Genomic DNA, 12,825 nt, shown 5'->3' with positions numbered 1-12,825 from the left:
GTACTTTCTCCACCACTGCATGGAAACAAAAGGCAGCCTATAAATACTGATAGATGTGGGCATTAACTTTAAAACTGTAATATGTTGTCCCTTATATTGTTTGTCATATTATTTTTCCTTAATTTACAGTATTTGAATTGAAAAACTGATAACATCAACGTCACTATCATAGCATAAGAGATACAAGCTAAGAAGATGCTAGAATTGGCTTCAGGATATGATCGATAATTATCTATTCTTGCGCAATCTGGGTTTGCAAAGTTGCATCTGAATTAACTCCTACCATGACTTTTAGACAGCTGAGAGCAAAGTAGAAATATTTACCCATAATGCAATTAGGAGTAAATGGAAAAACAGCTAGCATGGTGGTGGAGGTGTGATGATTTGCGTGTTTTGCAGCTACTCTGCCTGGATGCCTTTTATTTTTGTCACACAGACAGAATAAGTGCTTGTGCTAAATGTGGTTTTACAAGCTACTGAATCAGTTGCTATGGTTCCATTTTCTCCATGAGATCAAATTGGTGGCATTTTTTTTCTCTTTCTCTAAATGTTTCTCTCTGAAGACTTCCCTTCCAAATGATCCCTTCTGCTTCAGATCATCAAACTAATTTAGATATCATATAAAAAGCCTCTTATACTAAGCAATTTTGCTTAATGGCAGTTGTTGCTCACAAGCAGTTATGACATTTAGGGGGTAATTACTTTTTCCAAATAGAGCCAGGTTGGCTTGGATATCTTTTTTTTCTCTCCTTTAGTAAATAAAGTCCTGATTTAAAAACTTTTTTTTTGTTGTTGTTGTTTTTTGTATTTCTTCAGGTTTCCTGAAATGTGTTTGATCTGAAATGTGTGACAGAAAAACAAAAATACTTTTTTAAGAGCATTGTATGTTATGTATAATTCAAGTGATTTTCTTTTGTATGTATGCATATATATGAGTATGTTAAGAGACTCCTAACTTACTCTAACATGACATGTTTGTGTGATTGTGTCTCCTTACATAAAGGGCTTAAAAAAACTTGTGGAAAACGTGTTTGTAGTCTAACGTGACCGCGGCGCATCAGCCTCCAACACGACTAGAGTCGGTTGGTGACGGGAGCGGGGTCGCTCAAGCCGTCCGGTGTTCCCCGTCGCCCCGTGATGGGACCGGCCTGTTCCTCGCCGAGCTGCAGCTGCAGGTAGTAATTACTGATTAGGCTGCTGGAAAGTGCGGACAAATGCACTGTATAATCAGAGACTCTGCCAACAGTAGGAGTCCTCCACAATAGCTTGTAATTAACAAGATAATTGGCGAGAGATAGCAAAGATTTCTGGAGTTCTTCCTTATTTGCATGTCATTTTGCGCTGAGTTCTTTATGACTTCTTCTCTCCTCTGCCAAGGTTGAGGCACTAATAACACCATGTCCTACGGTGCGACTTGCCTGTGCCGCGGCTTCCAACTGGGGCGCGTGCCGGAGAACCGAGATGCGGAGCGCGCGCGCCCCTCTTCCATGATCTGATATTTTTCTCGCGGACTCCCTTTGCTATTTACACTGTCGCTCTTTGCGTTTATGTTCGCCGTGTAATCACAGGAGGCTTTCAGAGCCAGATTCTTTTTGCTGTGCGACGGCGTCAGCAGTCTGTTTGTGCATGTAAATCCTTCCTTTAACCTCTGAGGTTGTTTCTCCACATGTATTCATTAGCGTTATTCGTACAATAAGTTCAGTAATGAGTGCTGAGGCTGCTTCCTTTCAGATGTCGCTCAGTACATCACACACCCAGACTAAAAAGATGTTTATCGCTCCTTTTCCAATTATATTTCTCCAGATTAAGGTGTCGCTGTGGCACTTGTTTCCTTGACAACGCCGTCGTTATGTTACCCTTCTTCCAAGTACCCTTAATCTAAGCGAATATAAAAACTCTTCATGTGCATTTTTTTTTTCTTTTTTTGTTCCCAGTTTGGTACTCTGGCACTTTGTGTCCAACCTCTCAAGCTCACATCATGAGGCTTTTTTACAAGCAACTTAAATGGGCAACATGCAAAATGCTTCGTTTTATTTCCATGTGCTTGTCCTCAGGTTGCCATGTCCTGGCAGATTGTGGGATTGAAGGGAGTCCCTGTTGAATTTGAGTCGTGGTGCACAAAAGCATTTATAGACCTTTAACATGAAAAGGTTGAAGGAACATGAAGTTGAAGGAAAAATGAGCCACAACTTTATGATTAAATAAAGTGTACATTTTGGTAATCAGCCCCTTTGTGAAACAACATTTTAGTGCTATTAAAGCTGCAAGTCTTTCCAGCTACCAGCTTTAAACATCCAGAGGCTGAAATTAGGTCCCGTTATTTTCTAAATTGCTCTAGCTCCATCAGATTGGATGAATAGCATCAACAAATTTACATTTTGAAGTTTTGTGAGAAGTTCTTTTTGTAGTTCTGGCTGTAGGTCATTGTTGTGCTGGAAGATCAACTTCTGCCACACAATTAAGTGTGGCCTTACTGCTGAAGTTGTCCTGTATTTAGCTCAAACTATCTTGATATGGGCTCAAAAAGGCAAAGCGTAATGCCACAAACACCATGTTTTGCTTTGAGGATGATGTGCTAAGTTTTCCTTCACATGTAGCATTTTTGCATGCTGACTATTTAGCGTACATTCACACCAGCCCTGTTTAGCTCACTTTAATTTAACTCTAGTTTGCTTGCCTAGAATGTCATCTGAGGTGTGAATGCGCAATTGAACGTTTATGCGAACCAGAAAAAGCAAACCTCCTAGTTTGCTTAAAAACCTTGTTCTCACTTAGGCCTGGAAACCGCCTCAAAAGCAGGAAATGGACTATAGCACAGGGCATTCTGGGTAAATGGAACCAAAACAAAGCCTTGTGTCTAGTGCTACAATGTTTTTCTTGTTGTGTTCTTTATGTGACATGTGGTTGACTAGTTGGTTGTAACATTGACTTTTTTCTTGCCACTCTTCCATATTTAGAGGTAGTAAGGTAAAATAAAGGGAGAATACAAATGCACTCATGAGTGACTCATTAAACTCATACTACTTCTCACTGCGATTCACATTTCTGCATCATTTGATTTGGTCTTGCACATAAAATCCAAGTCAAACACATAGTCTGAAAAACTTCAAGGGATGTGAAAAGGTCTTCTAGGTACAAACAAGAAAATCCTGTTGGACTTTATCTCATCCAAAACAGATAAAAAAAGGAATATTAGGTTGTTGTTGTTTTTTTTTTTTTAGTAAAACAAACGATCTGTGAGGTTTGTTCAGAATGTAAATGGGTTTTCTTTTGTTTTTTTTCATTCAAAATTGAATCCTGAGCCACTAGGAGAAAAAAATGCCAGGCCGAATGACAGAAAATGGAGCGTATATTTGATGGGTGACTTGATTCTTTTTCGTGTAATTGATTTGGTTTGCCAATTGTTTCTCCATCCCCCCCCCCCCAACTCCGTCTTTTGTTTCACATGGGAGTCGGCTCTTGTGACAGATGAACCTGATGGAGTTCATTCCCTCCACAGTAGCCGCAGGTGTAATGAACAGCGGCGCTTTACTGCGCAGGTTATGGCAGAATAGTTATGAGTTCCTCTTACTGAACGCGTGTCGTCCTACATGTAGATTTTCTGTCAGCTTCATGTTTCACTATTATTTCAAGAAGGATGAAAGATTGTACCTTGTTAGATGAAATCAATGCTGTTTCGTGATGATCCATTATGTATTTTTTACACTCTATATGTACTCAGAAGCTCTAATTTGTCTCCCTTTGCTCTCTCTTTCACATGTATTCCTTGATGTTTCCTCTCTCAGGTAAGACTTGCTCATATTTCTTCATCTGTTTTACCAAATCTGATGCCTGAAAGTGCTAAAAAAAAAAAAAAAAAAAAAGAGAGACAAAATTCAAGACCGACAGAGCCTGTCCTGCTGTTCAGCCTCATTTTACCACGAGGAACATTCATGCATTCCAACATTTTTCTTAGCAGCTGAGAATCCTGTAATCATAAAATGTTAGGTGCATATAGAACACAAATCAGTGCATGAATAGCTACAGTAATTATAATGTCTTGAATGTATTAACTCAAATCAAGTTTATTTGTTTCGTACATTTCGTCAATGGGGCGGTTCAAACTGCTCTATGTGATGAAACTAACACAATAACCAATTATGAAACAGGAAGTAAACATTACATTTAACAGCAACACAAATGACAGTTATGTCATGTTAAACCACGAACTCTATTGTACATTCTTGTAATTTTAAGTAACTTGGGGATTAGTGAGCTGGAAGAAACATGGTTTTTGATGGAGCCGTTATCCAGGCACATGGTGTCGCAGTCAAGTACCAACGTTACCTTCAGTGGTTAAAAAAATACTGTATATATCAAATATGACTTCACAATTTGACTCCCTGAAAGTTCGCCTTCAGGAAGTCAGCACAACATGGCTCCTCTGTAGCAACACTCGAACAGCGTTTCTACCATCGTTGCACTGAGAAGTAGCTCGTTTAACGAGCTCAGGAGATATTTGCTAATTGCTGCTGGCTAGTCTGAAGGAACTGGGTGGAGGCGGGGGAGGGCTGCTGTGTGAGGAGGAGGCTTGAAAACCGCAGCCTTGAGGAGGAGCTTCGTTCTCGAAGGCGGGGCTACGTCCTTTCAGGCATTTTGCACAGCTGAATGGTTGCCATGGGAGATTAAAGGATTTCTCAAACATGCATGAAAGAATCAAAGCAATGCTCCATGTGTGTTTTATAACATTATATGATGGCATAAAACTCAAATCAATCGATGTCCTCCTTCCTGCCACTTCAGTTTTATCCGTTTCAAATCATGCCATAGAAGTGCTCCTGGAAAAAGGAGAGCTTTTTAGTTTAATTGATGATACATGGAAGAGTTGAAGATTGTGAATGTCTTTGCAAGGAACTACATATAACGCACATTTAGCTTTCGCTCGCTGAGTGAAGCATCGTCCCTAAAGTTGGCTTCCCTCGATGTCGAATCATCCTCCGAGTCATCGGTGCTTGATATTGCATGTCTCTCCTCTCTCTTTGCGATATAAGTAAAAGTTTGTTCGAAAAGAAAAAGAAAAGGAACAAAGTCTCTGCCTAGTGAAGCAGCTGAGGCTGCAGCACATACCCTGAGCTTTGAACAAATTGAGCTCTTTGACAATTAAGGCTGGAATAGCACAACAGCAATTGTTCAGGGCCCATTGTAATTCCGTTTTGTCAAACCGCACGCCTGTAGGTGATAGCCTTGCTGCTTTTGATTGCTCCCTTTCAGACTGTTTCTTTTTTCTCCCCCTCTCTCTCTCTTCTTCTTGTTCCTCTCTTTCATTTGCGTTTTTTTTTTCCTCGAGAATACTTCATTTTTTTCCCTTCTTTTTTTTTTTTCTTTTTTTTTTCTAGCAGTATGAGACTGTGAACAGCTTGCGGGGCGGCGGCGCAGTAATTACCACGGTTATAGCAGGCGGAGCCGAGAAACGTAGCCTGGGGAGGAGAAAGGCCACTGTGCGGTGATGGCCCCCCAAAATTAATGGAGAATTGGAAATGAATCAATAGCTAATGAAAATGTGTGTTCACTCTATTACTGCGTTTATGACGGCTGTGGCCTCAGGCGGGGCGCTTTGTCACCTGACTGCGGAGAGCGTGGCGGCACTCTCTCTCTCTCTCTCTTTCTCTCTCATCATATCCATCTCTTCTCATTTCTCTGGGATGCTTTCTGCATCACTGAGTCTTTTTTTTTCTCCTCCCATTTCCTTATTTCAGTGTCTTTGTTTCATTCCAGCAACCAAATTAAATGAGGTTGTGGGGGGGGGGAAGAAGCGTCATTTCATTTGTTGAGGGAACAAATGATCACTTGGCGGAGCGATGGCACGTCTCTCAGCTCCAAATTATTTCTTATTGTGCGGTAACAGTAACGGACTGTAATCGTTAATTTTCAGCCGGGTTGACGAAAGTAGTTTTTTCTTTTTCTTTTTTCTATTAACCATTTGTTTTATTAGCTAAATCCTTAGCAAGGCAAATGTATTTGTTTGGCACAATGCAACAACAGGGCGACATGGAAGCATCCGAACAAAATGTGTTCACAGCATATCTGTCTGAAATGAAACAATACAACAAATATATGACAAAATACACAGCATCCATTGTAAGGATGCGTAAAGAAAAACGTTGGAGTATTTAGCAGTAGAGTCATGGAGCTGTTTAGCTAACCAGACAGTGGTTTCCTATAGGATTTAGGTCAATGCAAGGACAGGGCCATGGGCAAAAATAAAAAAAAAAAGTTTTATTGTCTTAAAATTTCACACCAAATCAACCAAGTATTTTCTGTTTAGGTTTTTTGCTGAGAAGCTCAATTTTGGTCTCATCTGAACAAATCAGTGAGTTAAAAAAATATCTGTTGATCTTTGCAAATTCCACATATTAAAGTTTAAGGTTGAACAGAAAGATCCTTTTCTTCGCTTCTCTTCAAAACAGCCAGTCGGGCTCTAGATTGTGTCTAGTGGTTGTCACAGAAACGGGATGACCTCAAGATGCTGTTGTCTGCTGCTGTGACATTTGGAAATTTCTTTAACCTTCCTTACTATCCTGCTTAGCTCCCTTTTTTTTTAACTTGCCAAAAGATAAACTCGCAGTTCAGCAAACGCCTGTCAAATGAAATCACCAGGGCTGAAGCAACAAAACTCCAGCTGTTTTAAACTGATTTACTACTGTTCTGATTTTAGATACAGGTAACTTTGGTCTTTTAGCTTATTTCACATCTTATAGTCCGGTAGACTGCACTGTGTGAAACGAACCAAACCCTTTGAAGAACCTGTTCACCCAGCCGCCTGTGGTGGCGCTGCACCAAGAACCACTGAAGGAAACAACATGAAAACCTCTGAAGAAGACACGGAGCATGACTTCCTCCTTCATGAAGTGTAAACATAAGTGGAGAGATGTCAGATTGTAGCGGTTGTAGGATTTGAGCCATATCTTCCTCTAGTGCTGGACTTGTGTGTTTATTTTGGTGGTATTTACCCAGAATGCCCTGTGCTATAGGACCTAGGTTTTTAGGTGGATCAGAGATCAATTTATCACTTCACACCAGAGTTTTTGATTGCGTATTCACAGCTCTCCAAACGAGCCGGACTTTCTATGATAACAAACTAGAGTTTAATTAAAGCGAACTAAACAGGGCTGGTGTGAATGCATCCATGGTCCTTACTTGGATATCGTCACCTTACTAAAATAATGGCTTAAATCTTTTTTTTCTTCATCTTTTTTTTTGTTGCAGAAAGTTATATTTGCAAAAAAAAAAGCACTTTTGGCAAAAAAATGTCTATTTCAGGAAGACAATATGATGCTCTCCAGTTTTTCACATTTTCTAAAGAGGCAAAAGAGAAATGACCTTTGTCTCTCATTTGTACCACCTCAAAACAAGAAGTCATGGATTATAATTAAATGTTCTTATGCGTGAAACTTAAAATGACTTTTAGAGATGCATGTTGCACTGGCGATGTTGGTAAGAACAACAACAACAAAAAAAACCACAACAATTATTTGTCAAAATGCTTGAAGATGTATTTGGGGAACAGAATAAGCTGTTCCACATGGTAGCTGAATTACTGTGAGAACAACTTTGCCTCATTGTTCTCACAGTAATTTTGGTGACTTTAGTATGTTTGAGTTTTAACACTCAGGGAACTAAAGCAGAAAAAAAATACATGAAGTAATGCTAAAAAGCGCTGACGTTGCACATTAAATGCACACGTGTTGGGGAGGTCTCTGTTTGGCCCACCTGTCTTGGACAACTAGAAACATCTTTCTTCCAAAAAAAAACAAAAAACAAAAAAAGCCTTGAGAATACGAGAGGAAGAGGTGGAGATTTGCTGCAAAAAAAAAAGAAGGCTGTTTGTTTCGATCTTAAAGCTTTTCTCTCGGGGGAGCTCATTGGTTCATCTTCATACGGCAGGAAAAAAAAAAAAACAACCTCCTGTTGCATCAAATTCTGCTCAGGCTTTTTGTTTTTTTCTCCCCCCACTTTGCTTTACCTCGTGAATTTTGTTTTGTTCAGTTTTGTCTTTTTCTTTTTTTTTATTTTCTGCATTAGCGTCTGACTTTCCTCCCTGCAGAGGCTGTGAAACTTTTTGAAGCCTGTTTTTACTTTTCATATCAAGCTAAAGATATTGTTTTCCTCAGACATCCAACGTTATCCGACTTCAGAACAACTCGGATCACACCGCGACGTTGCTTAGAAATGCGTCTGGGGTTGTTTTCGCTTTATTTTTGGCCTAAACAACGCTGATGCTTCAGCTTGAAAGACTACAACCTCACTACCCCGGTGGAAAAGTCTTATTTCTGAAATCTGGGGAAGGTTCTAACGTAGACACGAGAAGATCTAACATATCACCCAACACAACGTCATGGTAAAAGAAAGGCAAATATACCGTACTATTACTTTTGACATTTTAACAGTTTTGAGGGGAATCTGCTGCGACAAAGACACGACGTACCTCATTTCATCGGACGGTGAGACTCGTCCAGTAAAGAGGAAGAGATATGAGACTTTCTCGCCACTTCTCCAAGTTCAAATTCAGAGTTCATCACACATATTAGCTGCTTTGCTCCCCCAGGATTCACAGATCATTTCTCGTCCCTGACATGGTGCATGTGGCAGTGCTGTGGGGCGGCTGATGGCGCGTGACATGGCCACTGTATGTGTGTGTGCGTTTGCTTGTTTGTATTGGAAGGGAGCATCAAACCTCCAGCCTTCAGCACCTCCTGCAGACTGCCGGCCCCTCAGGGCCCCGTCTTTCAACTCAGCCGCCTCCTTGTGTTGCGACTCTGTGGGAAGCTGAGGAAACACGCTAACTACATCCTCACCAGGCTGTGCAAGTCCTTTTCCAAGCAGACCTTGGAAAAAATAAATAAATAAGACAATCAGCAGACTATGCTGTTACCTTGCAGCTTTGACGATTAAACTTCTCTGTAGCCAAACGTTGGATCATCAGGATCTCCTGTCGGATGGTTCATTCTGTGCACAGGAAATGAAAAAATAACATTGGATCCAGCTCACTTGCACAAACCTCTGCAATCGTCACATTTTCATTTCACTTTTTTTAACCAGTTTTTTTTTCAAAATGGGGGGTATCATATAATTTTGCCCTCATGCAGTTGTACAGTTCTCTTTTTATGCTGTCTGAGTTTAGTAATCCTGTCTTGGCTTGTGTAGTAAACCAGGTTCTCTTGCACTAGTTTCTCGTCTCCTTCCTGAGCGCAGTGACTGCCGGACAACTTGTTTGTACTCATGTCTGTACGGATTAACGAGGCACATGAACCAAATTTGTTCAAATCCACAGTTCTCTGATTATTGTTTCTATGTTAATGGGGAGTTGGAGTTCTTTTACTGCTGTCAAGTAAAGGATTTTGCGTGGGAACGCACTGCATGTGGATGACTTCCTTGATTTGGATGATTGCTTGGGTCGTTTTGATGATCTGCACAACCAGTTGTAAGCTTTTGACTTCTCCTCTTATTAGAATCAGTTCTTTCTCTGTCAGTAGCCAGTAAGAATCTAGTCATCTTGTAATGCTTCATATTTCTTTTTAAAGTCCAGCATATGTTCCCCAGGAAAGGCTGATTAGATCAGGGGTTCCTCCATGTTTTTTGTCTACAGGTCTTACTTTTCCACGCTTTTAGTCCATTTTAAAACAATAAATACAGAACTTCACTAACCATATTTCTACATGGAATCTATTTTAAAAAAACTAGTTAGATGAACGAATAGGCTGGAAGGTAAACAGATGATGCATAGATGGATGGAAATATTCAACATATATAGCGGTTTTTCTATTTTTTTGCTTGTGTGACGCACTTTCTGGTATTTCCATGTGAAAAATGTAAATAAATAAATGTTACCTTGACAACGCAACAGAGAATCAAGTCTGAAAATGCTCAATATTTGCAAATTCTGCACTTGGAAAATCCACAAATCAAATCTCAAGTCTTTTCCTGACTTTGTATGACCGCTCGCCATCAGACCACGTCTTTAGCTTTGCAAGAATGCTGCAATTCCCCGGGGGAGGGGGCAGCGGGTCCATGAAAGGGGCCATTAAATCTAGAAATTTACCCAGGATAATGGTAGCTCTGGGGTCAAGAGTCCCGAAATTATGGGAAATGAACAGTTCACTAATGTTCCTGGAGAGAAGCGGGACGACGACGAGGAGGAAGGAGAGAGGAGGAAGGCCCTCTTTGCCTTATCACACCACAGAAAGCCTGCAATCATCCTCGGAGGCAGATTAGTGACCGGACCAGTGAGCCTACCAATACCCTTCACCGGCCGAGCAGGTGGCCTTCCATACCAAGTGCGGCACATTAATCCAGTCTGTTAACAAATAAGCAGCCTGACTAATAGAGCTCTGCCAGAGGCTAATGCCTGCTTCTGCTTCTGGGCGTACAGAGGGAGACCGGAGATCCAATGAGGCGAGCAGAGGAGAGCTGAGGAGGCGAAAGCGTAGCAAACTGCCCATCTTAGACGGCCTTGAACGGCCGGCGAGGCGTCGTCAGCAAATATCCTGCTGTTCTCCAGGAGTTCGGACCCGGCTTGTTGTCAGTCACACACAACATTAAGCGAGCGGCTCGTGATGCGTTTGGAAAGAGACCAAAAGGCTTTGCGGCGATTACGTCACCCAAAAGTAATTGGAATGGTTCCTGTAGGTGTGCAGGTTTGACGAAGGCTCGTGCACGGAGCCGTGTGCGTGCTCACACCAATACACGTTTCCCATCAAATGTACCAGTGCTGCATGTGCAATCGATAAAAATACTCTTTGAACTGGAATATTAGGCTGTTTATTTCAGTGAATTTTATCACTACAGGTGGATGTTTTGAAAACCTTTAGTTCTGTTAATTATGATGATTTTCCACTAACAGGAACAGAAAACATGACATTTAAAACTAGAATGTGGCATGGGTCAATAACAAAAAAAAAACCCTAATAAAATCAGAAATGTGGGTTTAAACTTATGAAACATAAGTTTTATATCTGCCTAAAGGTTATTTTCAAAATGTACTTTAAGTGTGATGAACATTTCTCTTCTGAACGTATAAATTATTGAAAATGACTGTAAATGGAAATATTTCATTGCTGTACAACAAACTGACCTGGAAAATAACTGATTACTTTCAAAATAGCTTTAGCAACTTATAGCTCTATCTTTGAAAAAAAATAGCACCTAAATTATTCTGTGTCTGGTTGTTATTTAAGGTAGTCACTATTATTATGGGTCAGTACATTTACTTGTCTGGTTATGAGAGTCAGTTTGTAATCATTTAGGTTTCTTGTAATATAATTTAATTCTTGGTTTTTAAGCACAGTGTATTGAACAGACCATAGCATGTTTTTAATTACACAAACATTTCTGATAATCACTCAGTTGTTAAGTGATATATTTCACTAAGCTAAGATGCGGAGTAAGATTAAATAAGCGTTCACTTCTTCCTACTGTTCCAACAGAAAAGTAGCGGTAAGTAAAGTATTTTGCTCCTGGTTGTGTTTGCACGTTTTCTCTTGTCCTACTGGTTACTTGTCTTTAATAAATAAATTCTGTTTTAATTTCTATGTAACGAGTCGTAGTTCAACCAGTAAAGACCATGACACATATTTTGTGTCACAATTTTTTTTTATTTTTGCACATGGCTTTCAGGTTGCTATGGACCCCATTACAGTAAACTTATGTAATAAAAACAGGTGTTCACGTAGCACTCTGCTGAACATCTGCAACATGGATACTTCTCTTATTAACTTTATCTTGCCCACGTTTTTGTATTTGAGCTCAGTTCCTGTTAGCAGTTGATTTGTCTCTGTACTTGTTCTGGGTTCCCCCCTCCGCCTGCCTTCGGTCCAGGGGCGGTCATGCTCCCTAATGGACCGGCTGACATGCGTTCAGCAGTAATGATCACCTTAAGGGATTTCTCCTCCATTTGTCTGAATGACGGACGCCCGTGAGGACGAATCAATAACCAGCCGGCCGCCGTCTCCCCGGCGACCGTTTTCATCTGAAATTTCCTCCGTCGTTTTGGGCGAACGCTTCCGGCTCAGGGCCACTTTTCCCTCCGTCTTTGATTCCTCAACGCAACGAACCATCTGAACCGACAGCAGCTTCCTTGGAAGTTCTTTTTTTTTCTTTTTTATTAATCTATAAAGCATCTAAAGAATCCAGCTAAACGCTGCATTGAAGAGAGAAAAAAACAAAACGAAGCAGAGCAGTGCGGTTCAGACTCGCATTACTATTCCCGCCTTGGGCAGGTTTTCGTCTCATGCAGCAATATTCCTCTTTTAATCACTTCAGCTCAATAGTAATGGCGTTTGAATTCATTTTTATCGTTTCCAAAGGCGGTTTAAGTTCATTTGTTGAAAGTGCTGTTGGATTCGATTACTGTAAACCTCTTTAGCAAAGACCGAGACCAAAAACTGAATGCTGCAGCCATTTGTGTTTCTCACAGCAACTGCGAAAATCAAATTATTGTGAATATTTTAATTGCGCAGAGCAATAAATTCAGTCAATGGAAGCAATTTTAGTGCACAACCGAAGAAAAACTCCACCTCTGGAACGTCTGGCCAAACGTTTTGAACCATTAGTTTGCCGCTGGTCATTGATTGGCAATTTCTTCAGGGTTAAAGCAGGGTGGTTAACAGGCGTCTCTTAAATCCCCTTGTCTTCATCAAGCCTTATTCCCTTCCTAATGAGGTTTATTAGATTACAACTCTACCTCACACGTTTAACAAAAAAGATTAAATTGCCAGGGCTCTGCTGGGAGCATGTTTTTTTTTTTCTTTCTTTTTTTTTCTATAGTACTCCAGAAATGAGTGAAAGTTT

The sequence above is a fragment of the Poecilia latipinna genome, unplaced genomic scaffold (genome assembly GCF_001443285.1).
Source record: "Poecilia latipinna isolate Pla-1442-1.1 unplaced genomic scaffold, P_latipinna-1.0 Scaffold1673, whole genome shotgun sequence".
Taxonomy (NCBI): domain Eukaryota; kingdom Metazoa; phylum Chordata; class Actinopteri; order Cyprinodontiformes; family Poeciliidae; genus Poecilia; species Poecilia latipinna.
Note: the sequence above shows the minus strand (reverse complement) of the source record.